This window comes from Fundulus heteroclitus, chromosome 10, assembly GCF_011125445.2.
Source record: "Fundulus heteroclitus isolate FHET01 chromosome 10, MU-UCD_Fhet_4.1, whole genome shotgun sequence".
In the NCBI taxonomy this organism is placed as follows: Eukaryota; Metazoa; Chordata; class Actinopteri; order Cyprinodontiformes; family Fundulidae; genus Fundulus; species Fundulus heteroclitus.
This window is the reverse complement of record NC_046370.1, coordinates 10,091,155-10,113,025: the sequence shown is the minus strand read 5'-3', so window position 1 is coordinate 10,113,025 and position 21,871 is coordinate 10,091,155. Positions and strand designations below refer to the sequence as shown.

The 21,871-nt window shown below is 47.0% G+C and overlaps 1 protein-coding gene across 2 annotated transcripts in view; it reads right to left on the bottom strand.

The window, feature by feature from the left end:
- Nucleotides 1-18,505, bottom strand: part of LOC105928251 (inactive ubiquitin carboxyl-terminal hydrolase 54) — a 115,969-nt gene extending 97,464 nt beyond the window's left edge. For both annotated transcript variants that reach the window (XR_001166329.3, XM_012865419.3), the window contains exon 1: nt 18,369-18,505. The gene's annotated coding sequence lies outside the window, so the exon portion shown is untranslated. The remainder of the gene's footprint in view (nt 1-18,368) is intronic.
- Nucleotides 18,506-21,871: the final 3,366 nt, after the last annotated feature.

Below are 21,871 nucleotides of genomic sequence, written 5' to 3'. Positions count from 1 at the left end.
GGGAAATACCGCACTTGCAAGAGCAAGAGCTCACGGCCCGCACACACAGAAGTCTCGCTTTACGGGGAGAACTCCATGTGTTTTTGCCCTGCCATTCACTATATGCACGCGCGAAAGCAACAACATAAACATGCAAGCATATCGAGTTTTATTTTTATTATTATTTTTTTTATTTTTTTTTTTTTTTTTTTTTTTTTTTTTTTTATGTTGGCGAGACGCTACCGCGGCAGCCGCGGCGAGGCGGCGGCGGCCGCGGCTTGGCGAGGCGGTGGCGGTAGCGTCTCGCCAACATAAAAAAAAAAAATAAATAATAATAATAATAATAATAAAACGGACGAGGCGGCTGCGGCAGGGGCCGCGGCTTGGCGAGGCGGTGGCAGCGGCGGCAGCGGCCGCCGCCTCGCCAAGATAGCGCTGCGGGAAGCTTGATGTTCATACCTTCACTGTGTTAGTCATTGTTTTACTGCCGTTTTTTCCACTTTTCGTTGCGTTCGCCTGTCTGCTAAGCTCAAAACAACCGCGCCTGGCTTGTCGGAGAAACCAGAACAGCTGAGCATCTTTACGACAGTGAACTTTTACTTTCGCCCTCTGGGGGGAGCCTCGCTGGAAAATCAACCCCGGTTGCATAGTATACCTTTAAGCTCCAGTTCCTCTGAGGTTGTCCAAACGTCCTCTACAACGCTGTGCCTCCTATGGATGTTTATATTTTTGCTTGTAGCAGCCCTGTCGGTTTGGGTTGAGGGCGTCTGGTATCTGCCCTTGGGGATGAGGGTTGGTTGTGTTGGGATCTGTAGGTTAGTTTTTGTATTTCCTTTTCTTTGTTTCTTTAGTAACAAAGGCCTCCGTACATGCGACACCCTCTACCCCTGCAACACGTTTGTGTTCTCTTTCATAGCATTCGTTTCGTGTCTCACTATGGGGAACGCCTCCTGCGTGACCTCATCAGAAGCTCAAATGACATTACGCCAGCCCCGATTGGCTGGCAAAAGTGACAGTCTATGTCAGGAGGGGATGGGACCCTCCTCCTATATAATAGGCCGACACAGCTTCACTCGTCTTTCAAAAACCTCTTCTCGCTTCTCACAGAGGCAACAACTGTCCACCTGGGCGCAGAGCTTAACAGTCCACAGAATTGGGTGCGCAACTCAAGTCACCGGGCGCTCCGCTCCTGGACGTACGGTTGTCGGAGAGAAAGAGTAGCAATACTCTTCTATCTGCTTAGTAGAAATACTAAAAAGAGAAAACTCCGGGGAGTAGCAATACTCCTTTAACACGAAGTATCACTACTTCAGACACGAGGTTTCGCTAGCATCGCGGCTACCTGGTAGCAATACCTGATAGCCAAACCAACTAGCAACCTCGCGGGTAGTAATACCTGAGGTGTACAGAGTAGCAATACTTTGTACATCCCGCTAGCTTCTGTCCCCCAGTAGCTGCACAAGCTCCTAGGGATACACACCACGCTAGCCACCCATAGCCCCAATAGCTAACCATGGCTACGGCTATAAACCCCAACGACGGGGGTAACGGCACGAGACTTTGTCCCTGCGGCAAAAAGATCTCAAGCTGGGACACTCACCCTGTGTGTGCGGCGTGCCTGGGTTTACACCATGCCCAGGTTGCGTTGACGTCCACGGATGAGTGCATCCACTGCGCAGCCTTTCCCCGCAAGCTGCTTCGCCGCCGGCTGGCCCGCCAGGCCAACCTGTCAGGGGGCGACCCGCTGATGAACGAAGCAGCCGCGGCGCAGGAAGGTGCGGACATGCCTGAGGTGTTGGCTGCCACACCTGGCCCGAGCTGGGCGGACGCAAGCCCCCAGCTCCTAGCCCCCGTTTCCCCGCTGCATGCGGTGGACGAGGATGACATGGGCGCTGCCGCTTCCTACATGCCGGGAGGAGATGCGGACTATGGGGACGACGAGTCGGCAGGCTCGGAGCTCCTGATGTCCGATGATGACGAGGAAGACTCCATCTTCCTCAGCAGTGCGAGCGGGGCTGCAAAGCCCCCCGCTGCCGACGGAGGTGAACAACCTCCGCCGTCATCTCCTCTAGATATGGACATGCAGGACATGTGCAAACGTGCGGCTGTCAGGCTCAACATCGCGTGGCCAGCTGTCCAAGCGGAGGTTGTGAAATCTCGCTTTGACGGAAAGAAGCTGCCAAAAGCGAAAAAGACGGGGAAACAAGTCCTGCCCATCTTCCCGGAGCTACTGGATGAGTTGGCGATCACGTGGAAGAATAGGCCGTACAGCGAGAAGCATCCCATCGCGGGAAGCTCCCTGTTGGACTGTGACGGGATGGAATCCCATGGCGTGCGCCAGATGCCGCCGATAGAGCCGGTGGTTGCGACCCACCTTCACCCGAAGACGTCCTCCTCGGCTCCGTCACTGCCCGCAAAGGCAGACCGCTTCCAGTCTAGCCTTACTGACAAGTGCTACAAGGCGGCGGCTCTGTCGACGAGAGCCCTCAACGCCTCCTCGATGCTGATGGCCTACCAGGCCGAGCTGGAGGAGGACATGACCAACAGACCAGACTCCGCTCTGTGGGAGGAAATCTGTGTCATAACGGACCACGTCCTCCGTCTCCACAAAGTTGCCATACAGGCTACGGGGAGAGCCATGGGTCTCATGGTTCTCCAGGAGAGGGCGCGCTGGCTCGGGCTCACCAACCTGGCAACCAAGGAGAAAGAGGAGCTCCTTGACACACCCGTCGTCCCCCAGGGTCTCTTCGGTGCTGCTGTCACCAGCATGCAGAAGAGATGTGAGGAGAAGAAACGGGATGATGAGGCGCTGAAGCTCTGCCTGCCGAGGAAACCTCTGCCGGCGGCTCCAGCAGCGCCGCGCCAGTCCTACGCGCAGGCTGCATCTCGCCCCATCCCTGCTTTCAGGATCCCCAAGGTGCCTAAAGCGCAGGCAGCGACTCAGGCCCCCAGAGGTCCCAAGAGTCCATGGGCTAGGAAGCAATCGCCTCAGCCCAGCCCTCTGACAGCACCTCCGCCGCCTCCACCTGCCGCCGCGTTGGGAAGGCGGAAGAAGCGGACGGCCTGACAGCCTCTCCTCAGGGGAAAAGCGAGCCCGTTCTGCCCCGTTCCTGGGCTGCTCGTTCCCCACCCAGCTCCGTTCCGGAGCCAGTTCAACGGGACTCGTTCCACACAGAATGCATGGCCGGGATGGGCATTCATGTTCCGGTGCCCACCCCAGGAAAAAGACAATGTTTGCAGTGTTGTTGCGCAAATGTGTTTCCCTCGCATTCTGTAACAAATATGTCCCGACGAGCGCATCCGGCCTGCGTGCCAAGGGCGCCGTCAAATGTGTTCGTGACAATAAAGAGAAAAGATATGTTGAAAAACAAATCAATCCTTTCTGTCATAACGCAGCCTGCGGGGAACAGCGTCCCCGCAGCTGTGACAACACAGTCCACCCGCGCGCACCCGCGCGCGCTGGTGCCGTCTGCCCGCGCGCACCCGTGCGCGCTGGTGCCGTCCGCCCGCGCGCATCCGTGCGCGCTGGTGCCGTCCGGGCGCGTATGTTGCGTGCCACAACCCGGACAAGGCGCCCACAAGGCGGCGGGGACGGAGTTGCCGGCCAGCCCCCTCTCGCTGCACGGCGAGAGCTGGGCTGCCTGCACGCAGTCAAAGTGGGTGCTAAGAACGATAGAGAAGGGCTACAGGCTACAATTCAATGTCGCTCCGCCCCTTTTCAAGGGAATAATATACTCCCATGCTCAAGGCGAGTCCGCCAATATTCTTCTGGAGGAAATTTCCTCTTTGAAGAAGAAAGGAGCTATAAGGGTAGTTCCGCCCGGGGAATCCCACAGCGGCTTCTACTCAAGGTATTTCCTAGTCCCCAAAAAGGGCGGGAGGGGGCGGAGACCCATTCTGGATCTCCGTGCCCTAAACCGCTGTTTAAGGAAATACAAATTCAGGATGTTGACACACACGTCTCTGCTGCGGTTCGTGCGAGCAGACGACTGGTTCACATCAATAGACCTGAAGGACGCGTATTTTCACGTCCCCATATACCCCCCTCACAGGAAATATCTGAGATTTGCCTTCGAGGGGATATCGTACGAGTATGTGGTCCTGCCTTTTGGTCTGTCCCTGAGCCCAAGGGTGTTTGTAAAATGCACCGAGGCGGCAGTGTCTCCACTGAGAGAGCGGGGCATCCGAGTGGCGACATACATAGACGACTGGCTAGTGGCAGCCCCCACATGCCAGGAGGCGGCTCATCATACAGGTGTTCTTACACAACACCTCATGAGTCTGGGGTTTCAGATAAATGTGGAAAAGAGCACACTGATTCCCACTCAGCGAATTACTTATATTGGGCTCACTCTGGACTCTCTCCAGGCCAAGGCATCATTGTCCATGGAAAGAGTGGAGGCAATGCGTGCCAGTCTAGCGCTGTTTGGCAGGGGCAACATAGTTTCCCTCAAACAATGCCAAAGACTTTTAGGCCTGATGGCCTCCTCTATAGTGGCTATTCCTCTCGGACGGCTGTATATGAGAGGCATTCAGCGATGGGTAACCTCTCTGGGTCTGAACCCCCACCGACATGGCCATCGCAGGGTGAGGGTCTCAACAGAATGCTCACTTGCACTGCGGCAGTGGAGGAGCCCAGGTTTCCTGACACAGGGTGTCGCTATGGGAACCATTCAGGCAAGGAAAGTGATCACCACCGACGCCTCCCTGATGGGCTGGGGTGCCACTCACGAGGGGAGAGCGGTGAATGGGAGATGGCATTCTCACATGCGTTCTGCCCACATAAACTGCCTGGAGCTGCTGGCTGTTCACCTGGCTCTGAAACATTTCCTCCCTTGGCTAAGGGGTCACCATGTCTTGGTGAGGACGGACAACTCCACGGTAGTGGCTTACATCAACAGACAGGGGGGGCTACGGTCCCCCCAGTTGCACATGCTGGCACACAGACTGATAGTCTGGAGCAGCAAGCACCTACGGTCACTGAGGGCAACTCATGTACCGGGTGTTCTGAATTACGGGGCAGATCTGCTGTCCAGGGGAAACCCACTGTATGCAGACTGGATGCTTCACCCCCAAGTGGTGAGTCAGATATGGTCACGGTTCGGTCAGGCGACCGTGGACATATATGCAACAGTGGAGAACGCTCAGTGCCCTCTGTTCTTCTCCCTGCACGACCAGAGGGCTCCACTGGGCGTGGATGCACTGGCACACAGGTGGCTGAAGACCCTCCTCTATGCGTTTCCCCCTGTAGCTCTCATTCCCCCGACTCTGGCCAGAGTGAGGGAAGGGGGTCTGACTATGATCCTGATAGCCCCACGTTGGCAAGGAAAGCACTGGCTGGCAGAGATTTTTCAACTTCTCTCCAGCCCACCTTGGCCGTTACCACTACGCAGAGATTTACTGTCTCAGGCACGGGGGGAAATATTCCACCCCCACCCAGAGAGGCTAGCTCTGTGGGCCTGGCCCGTGAGTGGTTCAACCTGAACACGGTGGAGCTCCCTAATAGCGTTATTAACACTATTCAGTGTGCCAGAGCCCCCTCAACTCGGTCACTGTATGATAACAAGTGCCGCGTGTTTGAGAATTGGTGCGCAGGGTCACAGGCTGTACCTTTTCAGTGCTCTGTGACAGTGGTTCTGTCTTTCCTACAGGACCTTATTGAAAAGCGTAAAGCTTTCTCAACCATCAAGGTGTACCTGGCGGCTATTTCTGCTTGCCATATTGGCTTTGAAGGACAGACAGTGGGTCAACATCCTTTGGTGTGCCGATTCATGAAAGGAGCACGTCGTATGTTGCCTACATCTAGACCATTGGCGCCATCCTGGGATCTTCCCACGGTACTGGATGCGCTCTCTTGTTCCCCGTTTGAACCCCTGGAACAAGCAGAGTTGAAACCGTTGTCCCTGAAGACTGCCTTATTGCTCGCTTTGGCCTCAGCTAAGCGCATAGGTGAGATTCATGCACTCTCTACACATCGAGCATGCATCAAGTTTTCTAAAGGGAATGCTAGGGTCAGTCTGCGGCCTAACCCGGCCTTTATTCCAAAGGTGGTTGGCTCGTGCTCCCCCATAATACTGGATGCTTTTTACCCTCCGCCTTTCTCCTCTGAGGAGCAAAGGCGTCTACACACTCTCTGTCCAGTTCGCGCATTGCTGATCTATCTGGACAGAACGAGTGGTTTTAGACAGGGTGACCAGCTGTTTGTGTCGTGGGCGAAACCACACATGGGAAAGCCGGTGTCTAAGCAGCGCCTTTCCCACTGGATAGTGGGGGCTATTGCACTTGCATACACAAGCAAGGGCCTCCAGCCTCCTGCTGGTCTCCGGGCACATTCCACTAGAGGTCTAGCAACCTCCTGGGCTCTTTTTAGGGGAGTCTCTATTCAAGAGGTGTGTTCAGCTGCATGCTGGGCGTCACCCCACACATTTGCTAGATTCTATAGTTTGGATGTCACGGCTCCGACTATGGCACATTCGGTCCTCAGTACTGGTTCTTCTCTGAGTGCAGCTTCTCCAGAGTGAAGCATCAGTGGGGACAGTTGTCATCTTGACAGGCATGTCTGGCAATCCGGGAGTCAGTATTTTCCCCATAGTGAGACACGAAACGAATGCTATGAAAGAGAACTTAAGGTTATGGATATAACCCCGGTTCTCTGATTAGCATGAGTGAGTGTCTCACCAGACCACCCTCCTTGCTATGAAGCGAGGAAGAGGTGAGCTTGTTTTGAATGACGAGTGAAGCTGTGTCGGCCTATTATATAGGAGGAGGGTCCCATCCCCTCCTGACATAGACTGTCACTTTTGCCAGCCAATCGGGGCTGGCGTAATGTCATTTGAGCTTCTGATGAGGTCACGCAGGAGGCGTTCCCCATAGTGAGACACTCACTCATGCTAATCAGAGAACCGGGGTTATATCCATAACCTTAAGTTTTGCTGGGGTAGAGGGTGTGTTGTTTATTCATGTTCATTTACAAATTCTTTTAATTCAGCCTCATTGGAGGGTTTTAGAGCATTATGGTCTGTTTTATAGGCATGCTGCAGCATCTCAATGAAGTTTAAGTCCAGACTTTGGCTTCTCAAGAACCTTCATTTGGGTTCTTCTGAGCCTTGCTGAGGTGGCCTAGCTGGTGCGATTTGAATCTCGGTCCTACTGCATGACCTATGCATGCTTGGGTTTAATGTCATAAACTGACGACCGGACAGTTTTTTAGCCCAGTCTCTTTTCTACTGTTGAATCTTAAACTCTGACCTTAACTGAGGCAAAGTTCTGCAGCGCTTTAGATGTTAATGTTGGTTCCTTTGTGACTTCCAGGATGAGTTGATGTGATCTTGAAGTAATTTTGGCAGCTGGTCACTCCTGGGATGGTTCCCCACTCCTGCATGTTTTCTTTATTTGTGGATAATCTTACTGGAGCTGGAATTAAAAGACCTTAGTAATAGTTTTTTTTTAACCATGTCCAGACTGATAGAAGTTACTTTGTTCCTCATCTGATCTTGAAACTCTTTGGGTCCTGACAACATGTTGCTTTTTGAGATATTAAAGCCTAGCAGTGGCCTATTGGTTAGAAGATGGGGATCGCAGCAGGGAAGGCGTGCAAGTTCCCTGGTTTGAATCCCACAGACTTCCAGTCTGGGTCCCCGAGCAAAGCTGAGGACCCAGAGCTTTTGTGTGTCTTTGTGTTGCCCTACGATAGAGTGGCAACCTTTCTGTGGTGTACCCTGCCTCTCGCCCAGAGACCGCTGGAGAAAAGAACCAGCGACCCTGCGTGGATAAGCAGGTATAGATGATGGATGGATACTTCATGTTGAAATTAAACCAAATATTGGAATTAATCTGGTAATTCGTGTTTTACCAAAGGACAGGCAAAAACATTTTCACATGCTGCCAGGTTGGTTTGCATAGTTTGCTGCCCTTCCCAATCAAAATCAGTAATTGAAAACAACTTATTTTAAGTTACCTAGTTAATCATTGTTTAAAAAAAAATAACTTTTTAAAATCTTTTTTAAAAAACATTTAAAGTGTCAGAAGAAAGCAAAAACAAGGTAAATCAGAAAAGGGGAACCCCCGTTTGCTCCCAAGATGCCTGCCAGTGTTTGCAGTTTTTATTAGTTTTTATTAATACTAATTAAAACTAATTTTATTTTATTAAAAAGTTTTTATCAAAACAAGCATTTGAAAAGCAAATTGTAAAACAGAGCCTTGGCAAAAAAAAGTGATATACAGGTTAGTACAACTAAGCAATGTGTAAAAAGAATTGAAATGGCAAAGAAATAAATAGAAGAATTCTGAGCTTTAGGTTCTAATTTATTTTTCTTTTCTGAACATGACCTCATTATACATTCGTAATCTGAAGACAGTTTAGTCCAGACTTTTGTAACATTTACTGTTCACATCTGCTCTGTTCAGCACAATGATTTCTGCAGGAGGTGCATTTTTCCCAGTATGAAACACGAAGGAGGGGCTGCAAAAGGAGCGTCTGTCTACAGGAAGAAAAGCATCCTAGTAAAGGTACACTGCAGAAGTCTCTTTCAGTTTACAGCACCTCAATTCAGCCTCCTCCAAGTCTGCTTTTGGCTCAAGATAATTGTCAAAGGCTTTGCAATAAATTCACAGAAGCTTCAAGCAGAATGTAAATCACCACGATATGAGGAGGCAACTCTTACCAGCGCCCACACACGCAGCAGATGCTTCGGGAGATGTTTGCACATCATTGGCCACTGCAAGCTTCTGGACATTTCAGCAGAAAGTTTGGCTTCACTTTGCTTCCCAAACTTTTTTTTTTTTTATATAAAAAGCTGCATCAATTCGACCACCAACCCTACTGAATAGACATCACTGGACTTGATGGCTCACAAACTGTGCTTCTTTTCTCCTTCACATCTAGATACTTCAGCATAAATGGTAAAGTAGGAAGCAGTTGTAACTGCAGACATAGTAAAAAATGCCTGAAAAAGATTAACACTGCAAGGGCTTCCTGATATTTCAACTCTGGCCAGAAACTTCATTTTTATCTGAACAAAAAGAATAAATTTGAATGATTTGAAAGCATTTTTCTTTTCCCCAAAAAAATTTACATTCATTTTAGTATGGGAGGCACCCAAAGCCAAGAATATGGACTCACAGTAGTCAAAATTTGCGGTTAAAACTTACATAGGTATTAATTAGACCCATAGATAGTCAACAGTCAGAGGAACTCTACTTCCATATTTTGAAATTGTGCTGCAGGGATTTTCTCCTCTTGCATCAGAAGAACATTGGTGACCAAACGGACGTTCTGGTATAGCGTAATTAAACACAATATATTGTATACGTCCTGACTTTGTATGCAGGTGCATCCCAATAAATTAGAATAACACTGGAAAGGTCAGTAGCTCTATTGAAAGAGAGGAGACAAACAAAAAGGTATTTTCAGCACAGAAATGTCAGCCTACTGAGGTGTACAGGGTAAGCACTCAATGCTTGATCAGGACTCCTTTTGCAGGAATAACTGCATCAACACAGCGTGTCACCAAGCTGATCAACCTTTGGCTCTGCCAAGACGCTAAAGACACTCAGGTTACTTTAAAGGGGACATATCATGTTTTTTTAGTTCTTCCTTTCCCGCCTTTTCGCCCCCTGTTCTCAGGTGCGTCTAAAAGCAACTCGTTTTGCCCGATTGGCCATTTTTGCACTGCAAAAACAGAACTAAAAATGAGTCAAATCTTCTTGAAATTAGTATATTTGTCCTTGATTTGAGCAGGTAAATAAGACGCTCTGCCATTGGAATGAGCATTTTAACCCCTAAAATAAGATAATTAGATATACTGCTCTCTAAATAAGATGATGGAGATGAGTTGTTCCTATTTCAAGTGCAAAAATCTTATTCCACTGGCAAATCATCTTACTTACATGCTCAAATCAAGGACAAACACACTAATTTCAAGAAAAATTCTACTTATTTGTAGTTTTGTTTTTGCAGTGTGTAGCATGCTGGGGGACGGTGTAATGAACAACCGAACATTTTTGCCTTATCCACTTCTTCTGCATCCTTCAGCTTGGAGTACAAAAATCACCCTGAGAAAGAAAAACAGTGGATTCACCAAATTGGTTAGGTGGAAGTCCATGACTTTACCAGTTCAGCAGCAAATACTGTGACGTAATTGTTCAAAAAAACGTTAACAGAAAAAAGAACGGCATGAAAAATATGACCCAAACAGAATATTAACTCCTCTTCCTCGTGATAATACTCTGTAGTTTATCTGATGAGGCCAGACCAGTCTTCTGGCCAATCCAGCACACTGATATCATGGCCATTAAACCAGGTGGTAGTTGTGGCAATGAGGACAGGTGGTAAACCCTACTGCAAAAATAAAAACCAGCATCTCTATAAATCATGTCAGCGGAGGAAAGCGTGAAGCGCTTTAAAATATCCTGGAAACTTCATTCGAGACCTCAAGAGCTTCAGTACCAATCCACTCCTCCAGACTCCGGGGGTTATTTACAAGTGAAAGGCAAGATTTGCTTTCATCTAAAAGCAGACGTTTAGATCACAGACCAACAATGCAGCCTTTTTCCTCCTTAGCCCGGGTAAAATGCTTCTGACGTTGCCTCTGCTTCGTCGGTGGCTTAAAACAGGAAATATGACAGCTGCAGACATTTGAAGCTCTCACTGCAGCTGTCGTCCGCACCTTGTGAATCTTTCTAAAACTCTAGAATAGGCTGTGCTCGGCATCTTCTCATGGCCATCTTCGCTCCTTTTTGAGCTTTTTCTATCACAGTTCTTCCTTCCACTCAACTTTCCGTCAATATACTTGCATACGGCACCAAGCCAGTTTTTTTTATCAATAAACTTTAGCGGCTTAGCCTCCATGTGAGGATGTCAGTAACTGTCTGCTGGAAAACTGTCAAGTCAGCAATATTCCTCGTAACTGTGCAGACCATGATGGAACATTTCTGTTTTTATTTGGTTTTAAGCAAGATTGATATTTTCCGGGCAAATTGATATTGAAAGTCCTTTATTACACTGCAAAAACGAACTATAAATAAGTAAAATGTTCTTAAAATTATTGTATTTTTTCTTGATTTGAGCAGGTAAATAAGATAATCTGCCAATAGAATAAGATTTTGGCACTTAAAATCAGAACAATTCATCTCCATCATCTTATTTCAAGTGCAGGATATCTAATTATCTTATTTTAGGGGTCAAAATACTCATTCCATTGGCAGATAATCTTATTTACCTGCTGAAATCTAGGGCAGAAACACTACTTTTAAGAACATTTTACTTATTTTTAGATCCGTTTTTGCAGTGTAGCTGTAACTCATGCTCTAAATTAAAGAAATATGCATGTATGGGATGCTTTTTTTTATTAAAATACTGAAATAAATTGACTTTCATTCTAATTCACTGAAGGGCACCAGTTTTTATGTTCGTCATCAGAGCCTAAAGGTTCAGAAAATCTGCCCCGTCGCTTTCTGCTGTATCCCTTTGCTTAACAGAGAAGGCCACCGACTAAACAACTGACCTCAGAGTTGAGCTGAAAATAATCTGACACCATTTTGGATGATACTGTCACTGCCTTTCGCTGTTCCTGCTGTGTGTCAGTGTGACTTGTGACGGTGACACCAGTGTGAAGCAAGCTGTACAAAGAGCTGATACTGTCCCCGGGGACAATAGCCTGTCTCTCATGCCGTCCCCGTCCCGCTCGTGCAGCCGTCATAAAGGCGAGAAGTGCGTTTGTACGACACGTGAACGTAAGAAGCCTCGGTTTTAGCCTCTCTGTCTTATGTCCACTTTTTTCCTTTTATTCCTTTCCCCTTTTTCATTCACCATTTTCCACCTTGTCCCACATTAATCTCTGTCTCTTTCCTTTCAGTGTCCAAAAGCACTCCACATGCATGCTCTCTCAAGCATGCACACACAGTGGTTTCCCCATAATTGGGTTATCTGTAACTTCAAATAGCCTCGGTTGACAATAGGGAGAGCCCCAGAGTTCATCCCCTCCTCTGCACCTTTCTTCCTTTCATTCCCCTGTTTATACACTTAAACTGGCATAAAAAAAAGAAAAAGTTATGTTTGTATGAACAAGCAGAAACACCCACGTGCAGCCGGCTACATGTGTCCCTGCCTGTAAGGAGGGAGGGCTTCAAGGTCATTTTCCTGCTGAGACTCTGCAACGCTGGCGTATACTTGAGAGAGCGCTCACATGGGCTGTGGGTATGCATGCACAGTCGGACACCAAAGTCTAAATGCAACCCATTATACGCACGTCACATGTCCACACCTAATCCTGTTACCAGAAAAAAAAAACACCCGAAAAAAAAAAAAAAAACAGGCTCGGAAATTTGCTTAATATTAGGCTATTACATAACCACCCTTATTTACAATGCATGCTGGGAAACATGAGGTTCTCCCAGTTTAGGTCAGTGCAGAGTGAGGGGAGAGGAGAACAAAGAAGGGGAACGGCGAGGAAAAAAGAGAGAGAGAGAGCGGAGGTTTTCCAAAAGCAATGAGGTAAGAGGAAAGGGAAGCTGGCAAAGAAAATGTGGAAAAGAAAGGACAAGACAGGAAACCAGGAATAGAAAGGAGACTGAGAAAAGAAAGGGAACAGAAAAAGCAGATAGAATTGCTACTTAAGGAGCAAAGAACAGAACAAAGAAGAACAAAATTAACAATAACAACGAAGCTGCACAACTAAAAACAGGGAAAAGCAGCAGAAACAAGTGCTCCGAGCGTTAGACTGACTGTACGGCTACACGTCACAGCGTATAAATTACAAGAAAAAAACGAAACAGCATCCCCGCTGGCTGTAAAGGTCACAGCAGATATGCTATATGAGCGTACCTTTATTGTCCTCAGCCTTCTCACATCATCCCGTGCATGGCGGCCGGGCCCGTGCCACCGAGTCCGAAACACCTCGGCTCACCTCAAATGTCAAGAAAACGCCCCGGAGACTCAATTTGGGATCAGTCGCACATGAGCAGCGCATGAGAAACACTGCGAGGGGTGAAACCAATTAGCGAATTTAAGCGAATTCAATATCCTTTGCTATAAAAGTGTTTCGCTACATGACTGGCGGTCTGCAAAGAACAAAAACACACATTTCATACTTCACTTCTTTTTTTTTTTTTTTCCTTCGCAGAATTGAAAAGAAGAGCGGTAAGAACAGCTTCAGTCATCCGGGTTCCTTTTCGTGGTAAAGTTATCCCTCGTATGGTCCTTCACAAGCAGACCATGATGGCTCCCGTAGTTAAAATACCAGATAAATGCTTAAGGACACAGTTGTCTTCTGCTACATGGGCAGAAGAGCTAAGAGGCCGGATCTGGTATCTTTATAGGTTATCATGAAAGCTTAGGCGATGCTTATGAATAATAGAAGCATCAGTAAGGAACAAGACTTGATGTTTGATGGGGAAGCATGTACCGGGGACTCATACACCGTTCTGTACTTGTCCTCAATTTGTCTCCTTACAAACGCAAACTTTTTCGGGATAAATAATTAAATGCTCACCTAAACTGAGTGTTTGGCGACAGAGAGGCGCGTGTTAAACCCAGCAAACGGATAGATGGGAAACCGCAAACGCACATTGATTTGCGTTCAGGAAAGCAAACATGTTAGCGTGCATTAATTAGTCGGGGGCGAGGGTGAATTCGGTGAGAACGGGCGATTCTGTTTTGTTTGTATAGGTGAGATTTTTTCTGTTTGTTTAAATTATGCTTGTGGAAGTGTTTTTTCTTTGGAGGAGGGGGTGAGTGTTTTTTTTTAAGCACAAATGACCTGTTTATGTTCATGCCACTGCATATTAATCAAATTTAAGCTGTGGCTTTGACTAGGCCACTCCAAAAAAGTGGGCTTGTGGGTGTGTTTCAGTTCATTGTCCCGCTGCATGACAAGTGGTCCCATAAGGCCCGTTTACACTACACTTTTTTAACCGAGCCGAGCCGAGACCAGTCCGAGCTTGGATCAGTTAACCAAGCCAAGACGACCGTTTACACACCACACTATCCCGGTTCCTTGGTTGCTCCTCGCCTCCTAGTGGCGATCTGCGGTACTGCCGCTCTCTGGGATTGAAGGCGGGACCGAGCAAATCAAAATGGCGGCACCCGTAACATTCAGGATGTTATGGTTAGACAGAGTCGGCTTTTGTGACGTGGATAAGACAAACAAACGTCTAATAAAGATTTACAGACGCAGGAAACACCAACAGACACTGATTTTCATCACACTGTTAAGCAGAATCATCTCTGGAAACCGTGTGGCACGGTAAGGAAGCTAGTATTATTATGAATGTCTGAAATTTGTCTGAATGGAGCGTGAATCGGGACGTGCAGCCAGACTGCCGGAAAAACCGCGGACAGTCAGCTGACTGTAAGGGGATGACGCGGTCTGCTCATGCGCTCTTTATCAGATAACCGGGATAAAAAAACCAGGCCGAGACCTGCTCAGGAACTGGTCTGCAGTTAGCGCGGTCCGGTTATGTTTAGCGCGGTCCGGTTCAGTCTGCTGACCATTTACACACAAGAGTTATCTCGGTTACCGAGCTCGGACTGGTCTCGGCTCGGTTAAAAAAGTGTAGTGTAAACGGGCCTAAAACGACAGCTACAGGACAGGAAAAAAAAGATACTGGAAGTTGGTGTGAAGAAGCAAAGCATATGTCTAGGGGTAAGATATTGCCTTTATTATGAGACCCAGTTCAGTTCAACACCAGCTGTAGCAGCACTTCAAAAAAAGTTTTCGTCTCGTCAGTCTACAGAATATGTTCCCAAGTCACATAGCACCAAATCCATAAATGGATCCAGTACGGGACAACTTTAAAATGACGGCGCTGTGGCCGTCCACCTTAAAGCCGGGCGTACACTGTACGAGTTTTTCAGTCGTGGTACTTATATACATCTCAAACTGTGCGACGGAACCGCGGGGTTTAAAAAGTTCACCGCTCACGATCTGTGCGGCGCGACGCTCGGACGAGACCGGACTGCTCACACTGTACGTCGTGTCCCCTCTGGGACCGCTCGCTGTGGGGACAGAGGCAGGCAAGCGACGGTGGGTGACAGGGACCCAGAGCAGGGGTTCGAGCCCAGCTCTGGCGAGGCTCGCAGGAGGCACCGGGCGTCAGGGGAACGGAGGGGAGAGAGGAGGGACGAGACGCACCGGCGGCCGCGCGGCACGGCAGGTCGCCCGGCCCGCACCCCCACCCCCCCCCCCCCCCCGCGCGAGCGGAGGAGTGCCGAAACAGGCGGCGGACCACGGAGGAGTGCCGAAATAGGCGGCGGACCGCGGAGAAATAGGCGGCGGACCGCGGAGAAATAGGCGGCGGACCGCGGAGGAGTGCCGAAACAGGCGGCCAGCGCGTTGCGCGGACCGGACGGCTCGCCCTCCCCAACACCGGCCGGAGGTTGCTTCAGGGACGCCCGCTTCCCTCCCTCCGCTGGCAGGGACGGAGAGGAGGGGAGGGCGCCCCCTCATAGCTCTGCTTGAACAGCAGGATGCGCTCACAAAAACCTCACGACAGCCGACTGAATTTCAAACATGTTTGATTTTCACCGATCGTCCGATTCCTGATCGGGAGGTAGTCGTGAGAAGCCAGTCCCCCCTCCTCCCCCCCTCTACGATCAAGCTGAAATTCGGCCGATTCAAAAAATGCCCGCACGACTGAAGAATCGGCCCGAAAAGGGGAAAAACTCGTACAGTGTACGCCCGGCACTGACTGGCCAGGCAAGGAGCGCATTGTTCAAGGAAGCAGCAAGGAGGTACAGGGTAACTCTGGAGGAGCTGCAGAAATCCACAGCTCAGGCGGGAGAAGCTGTCAACAGGAGAGCTGCTGGTGGTGCACTCTCCAAATCTGGAGAGGAGTGTGGAAAGAAAGCCATAAAGGAGTCCAGTTTGCAGGTTGCCGAAATCCAGGAAGGGGTTTGCTCTGGTCTGGTGAGACCAATTTAAAGCTTTCCTTTTTACATGCGAAATGCATCACGCTGTTGGCAGCATCATGCCGTTGGGAGGATCTTCTTCAGCAACAACAGGGAAGCGGGTCATAGCTGATGGGGTGATGGATGGAGCTAAATACAGGACAATGAAAACCCATTAGAGGCTGCAAAAGACTCGAGGATGTGGTGTAGGTTCAAGCTCCCAGTCGGAGCTACAGCAGAATGGTTTAGATCAAAGCACATTTGTCACGTGTGTGTGGAGGTTGTTGATGAGCAACCTGATGGCAACAGGCGGTGGATGCTGTGCGGAATGATGGATGCAATAATGGGAGACTTAGAGAGAGACATGAGGGAAATCAACACGGGAACCAGGGCGAGAACAACAACAGCAACCAGCAGTGAGGGAAACAAACGAAGGAGCCTAAATACTGTGGGGGTGTGATTGTGACATGGAAACCGTGTGAGAAAAATCAACCGGATGCAGAGCAGGAAACTGAAGGAAAGATTAATAGCCCATAAAAAGCTAAGGAAAACCAATATCCACAGAACAGGGAGCAAGAAAGATTAAGAAACTCAATTCAAAGAATTAAATAATTTGGAGCTTTACACTAAAGTTAACTAAACAATAAATCAAGAGGGAACCAAAACACAAAGAGCTGGCATGGATTCAGGCATGATCCAAAAATTAGGTTCAAAGATGCTCTTCATCCCATCTGGCCCATTCTAGCTTTTTACTTGATAATTTCTTTGTTTTAATGTGCTCACTGCAAAAACTGAACTAAAAATAAGTAAAATGTTCTTAAAATTAGTGTATTTTTCCTTGATTTGAGCAGGTAAATAAAATGATCTGCCAATAGAATAAGATTTTTGCTCTTAAAATAGGAACAATTCATCTCCATGATCTTATTTCAAGTGCAGTATATCTAATTATCTAATTATTTTAAGGGTCAAAATACTCATTACATTGGCAAATAATCTTATTTACCTGCTCATATCTAGGACAAAAACACTAATTTTAAGCACATTTTACTTATTTTTAAAACCGTTTTTGCAGTGCTCTGTTGTTTGTTTGTTTTTATTCAATTCAATGTGTTGTTTGGGGGTGCTATATAAATAAATGATGATTTAATTTGTTCTAGCTGAGCTTTAGCTATAAAGGAAAGAAATAAAAGAAAGAAAGGGTCAAAAAAAGAAAAGAAAACAGCTTGTGGACCCAGAATACATGAAGTTCTGCAAATCCTTGACTCAAGAGGGCTGAACAGAAATTCAAGCCACACTTTTCAGATCTTTATTTCCAGGCATTTTGTTTTTAAAACAATGTACTATTGAATTGTTTTCCTTTTCACAACAATGGGACGGCCTATCGCCTAAAATTAGGATAAAACACAGTAAAGGTTGAGCTTGTGAGGTAACAAATCGTGGAAAAGCTCAAGGGGAATCAACACTTGTGCGCAGACTCTGTGGACAGTTTCGCTCATTTCTGCTTCACCCACCCTCCATAAAAAAAACAAAAAACAAAGCTGACGGGAATTAAAACCTAAATGTCGAGCCGACATCTGAGCTCAGTTTGAAGGGCGAAGGTGTTGCGTATCCTGGCGTGTGTGCGCGGCTTGTATTACCCATGTTGTGGGGACACCTCTCGGTTAAAGCGCACACGCTGCTTTTGGCCCACAAGGAGATGCTTGATGTTTCTCCAGAACCAAAGCGCTCGCTTAAATGGCAGGGGGTGACGGCATTACGTGTCTTAAAAAAAAAGGCTTTACATTTGTTTATTTTGAGTACTCACATGTGTGCAGGCTGTGTGTCACCATCCCAACGATGTGACGGAGCTACCGGCTGGGCCAAAGTCATCAATCAGGCGGGTCGAAGCCCCGCAACTCTAAATCATAGACGGCCCTCAAGGAGAGGAGGATGGGGTGGGGTGGGGTGGGGGGGGGGGGTGATAGTGACCCGCGAATCGGTCACTAGAGAGAGGCGTATGGGGTCTCCCGAGAATCCATCAACAAGTCCGCCAACAGTCCACCAGACACCGTCCAAAGCCTCCAAAGACGCAGGACAGAGGCAGGCGGCCAAGAGCGCATGTGGGTGTTATGATGGGACAGCCTGAACTCTAACACCTGTGAGCCTGCCGTGGTCCCACGATGGGAGCCTGGCTGATCTCACACACATCCACCACCTGATTGAATAAGAAAACTTCCATCAGCTGAGTGGAGACACAAACCCGAGCCCTGCTGGCAGTGATGCTGATGCTGCTGCTGCTGACGGTGGGGACGGTCATCCCGTTTGTGATGATGGAGGGGAGAGAAATGACAGCCATCCTCATCAGAGCGCACATCTGGAGCGCATCACACACATCTGGGAGATGCAATCCCAAAGCACATAAAAAAAATACGCACACACACACACACACCTACTTCTGTCCCCTTGAAGTCAAGATCCGGAGCATCTGAGCCCGGGCAGAACACGCTGAGCAGTTTTTACTCACCCCGGCTGCTGTCGCCGCCAGTCCTCGTCGGATCGCGTGTCCTCCCGTGTGATCAGACGGAAGAGAGGGCGAGCCGTGGGCACACCGAGCCCCCTCCTTTCCTCAGCCCAGCACCAGCGCCATCCAGCGCTGCGGTCGCGCCGAGCCGCTCTCGCGATACCGCGCCATCGGCTCTTACCAGCTGGGCCTGACAGAGTGACGTAGCGCGATTGTTGCGGGTTCGCTCAGCTCAACGGCGCCCCCTTTCGGACGAGACGAGGAGGACCTTGTATGGTAAGTCAATTTATTATATAATGAGTGTTTGTAAGCTTAAAGTTCAAAGGCAAAAAAAAAAAAAAAAAAAATGAAAATACTTTGATGTAAAAGATTAAAGGCCCGGAACATGAAGTGAAGAGCCATTTTGACCACTTTGTATGGAGCAGAGGATTTCTCAAAGATTGAATTTTATGTTGTGATATTATTAATTTCCGGTGCAATGCAATCAGTCAAAACATGTTTTAAATTTGTCTGATCTAAAACATTTAGCAAATGGTGTGGCGAAAAAAAAGCACGAATAGAAAAATCTGTAAGTAGGCAAACACTTTGACGTATTTGCATAGAGGCTCTGCAGAGCGACACACTCTGACTGTGATTACCTTCTTAGTGTACAAATTGCACGGCATTGGTAACAGGCATTGCTTCCAATTAAATACCCAACTGCAACCTGGAACCTTGTATGTTTATGCAAAGATATAAATATATTTGCTAATTAGATTCCTTTATTTAACCAGGTAAAAAACTCTGAGATTAAAACCTCTTTTCCAAGAGTGACCTGGCCAAGGCGGCAGCTCAAACACATGGTTTGAGTATGTCACACGCTTGAATACATCACACACAGTAAGACTATTAGTTTGCAGAGTACGGTCATAACATCTAATCATGCTTTTTACTCATTCGTTTTATAAAAGTTTTTATTTTCCCCAAAGATAAAAAGACTCAATTTTAAGTCCCTTTGTGCATCATTCCAAGTCGATAGGGCAGAGAAATTAAAAGCCTTTTTCCCAGTTCAGTTCTGACTCTTGGGATCTGTATCAGGATGATGTCCTGAGAATGTAGGCCACATCGATTAAAGCTTCTACACATATACAGGCATAAATAAGTCCAATAATATTTTTGTAGATAAAGGTCAGCCAGTGGGAGAGCCTACATACAAAGATGGAGAGTGTGCAATTGTATATAAGGAGCAATGATGTACACTATAGCTGCTACCAGTGACAAAGCACAGTGCACAATGATAAACAGCATCCAACTTCTTTAAAAACTAACCTGGAGCATGCATAAAAAGCAGGCATCCATAGTCCGACAAAGGTTTAAAAGTAGGGGTGATCAAATATTTTCAAACTTGCAAAGAAAAGAAAGATTCACTTCTAAAACAGAAACCCAATTTAAACTTTCAAATGTGCAGTTTAAAAGACGGACACTGCCAGGCCAAAAAAAGTTGCCACCAAAAAAAAAGGTCACACTATTTCACTATTTAGCTTTGATTACAGCACACATCCGCTGCTGTATTGTTTTGCTAAGCTTCTGCAATATCACAAGAATTATTGCATTGCAATTTGTTGCATTAATCTTACACCAAGAACACGTATTGATGATGGGAGAGTCTGACCGCTACGTAACGCCTTCTCAGCCATTACAGCCCCAAATGTTAAGATTTTACAATTCGGATGGATTGCATGTCAGATAAATAAGTGGCTCAGAAAAGGTTATACAGATCTGATTGTCGTTTCTAAAACATCTCTACAGACTGTCCGGCTGAAACTGACTAATTGATGCAACATTATGTGTCCCCTGATGGCTTTTGTTCCGGGATTCATCCTCAAAGTCACCAAAATGATCTTTCAGGGCACCCCTGTTACATGTACAGAAGAGATAAAAACTTTGACATGGTCTCTTTTTATTGGTCATCCTGAAAGCTTCTCTGATTCTTATAAAATTATAAAAACATGAGTGTATATAGGGGGTAAAATTTAAAGTTTTTAATCTGAAACAAAGCTAAATTAGGAGATTCATGTACCACAGATACACCTACCAGTGCTACACTGCAAAAACGGATCTAAAAATAAGTAAAATGTTCTTAAAGTGAGTGTATTTGTCTTTGATTTGAGCATGTAAATAAGATTATTTGCCAATGGAATGAGTATGTTGACCCCCAAAATAAGATAATTAGACATCCTGCACTTGAAACAAGATGATGGAGATAAGTTGTTGCTATTTTAAGTGCAAAACTATTATTCCATTGGCAAATCATCTTATTTACCTCCTCAAATCAGGGACAAATACACTAATTTTAAGAACATTTTACTTATTTTAAGTTCCATTTTTGCAGTGTATCACTGCTCTTGGATCTTTTGCACATTTTGTGCCATTACCTCTGGCAGGTGTTCACAGCCTTGTCCTTTATTTAGCCAGATCCATGTTCATGTCAACTCTGGCCAGCTTTCCTGTTTCTTCTGAAGAATGGCGTCCCAAATGTATGATCAGTTTTGAATTTGTAGTTAATTTATTTCTAAGTTGTAAGCAGAGGAAAAGTGCTTACACAGCTGCAGTGTGCAGCAATAAGTGGGGGAGGGGGCGTGCTGCCCTTTTCGATGCTCCACAAAGCTGGAGAAATACTCTTGTTGTTCTGGCACTTCCTCTGGCCTCTCCTCGTGCAGGTGATGAAATCATACCTCTTGAAAACTTGGTATACCTGGACACTGGTAACCACCCCATGCCTAATCTCAGCGGGAGCTTTCTGATTAAATAAAGGCTATGTTGTCATACAGTGCAACAATTATAACTTATTACCATTTATATTTCTTTAAGTATTTTAGTCTTTGTCCATTTTTTATTTTAGATGTCCAATATTGTATTCATTTATACAAGATTGTGGTTAAATATCATAACGGCCTGCCATAGAGTGTTAAACGGGCTCTTCTATGCTGATGATGTCATGCCCCCCCTGGCCTTACCTGTCGGAGGACCATCACTGCTCTCTCCTTCAGCAGTTTTTCTCTCTGCACTCAGCTGTAACCCGCTGGCAGCGACACAAAAAAGACATCTGCTTCATATCTGTATCTGGAGACCAGCCAGCACCAGTTATGCAGTCACAAATTATTCATAGAGCAGGTGAGAGATCTTGGAGGCACCGACTAAATGTAGCACCGAAGGTGTGGGAGCAAACCTGCCGCTCATTATGGGGTTTTTTGCGGATTATTTGGCAAGCTCCGGATCATATTAGAAACTCAGAAAAAAATTTTTAGTAGCACCAGCTGATAAACTCTACAGGTGTTTTGGGTAAACTTGGCTGCGCAACACATATTGTGTAACATGGATTCGCAAATTTTAAGTGGAATTTACTGAGCTTTATGTAATATACCATAATTGTAAAGCGAAAGGAAAATTTGAGTTTTTAACAAAAAATAAATAAATCGGAATGTGCATTGTGTATGTGTTTTCAGCCAACATGAATCCACTCTTGG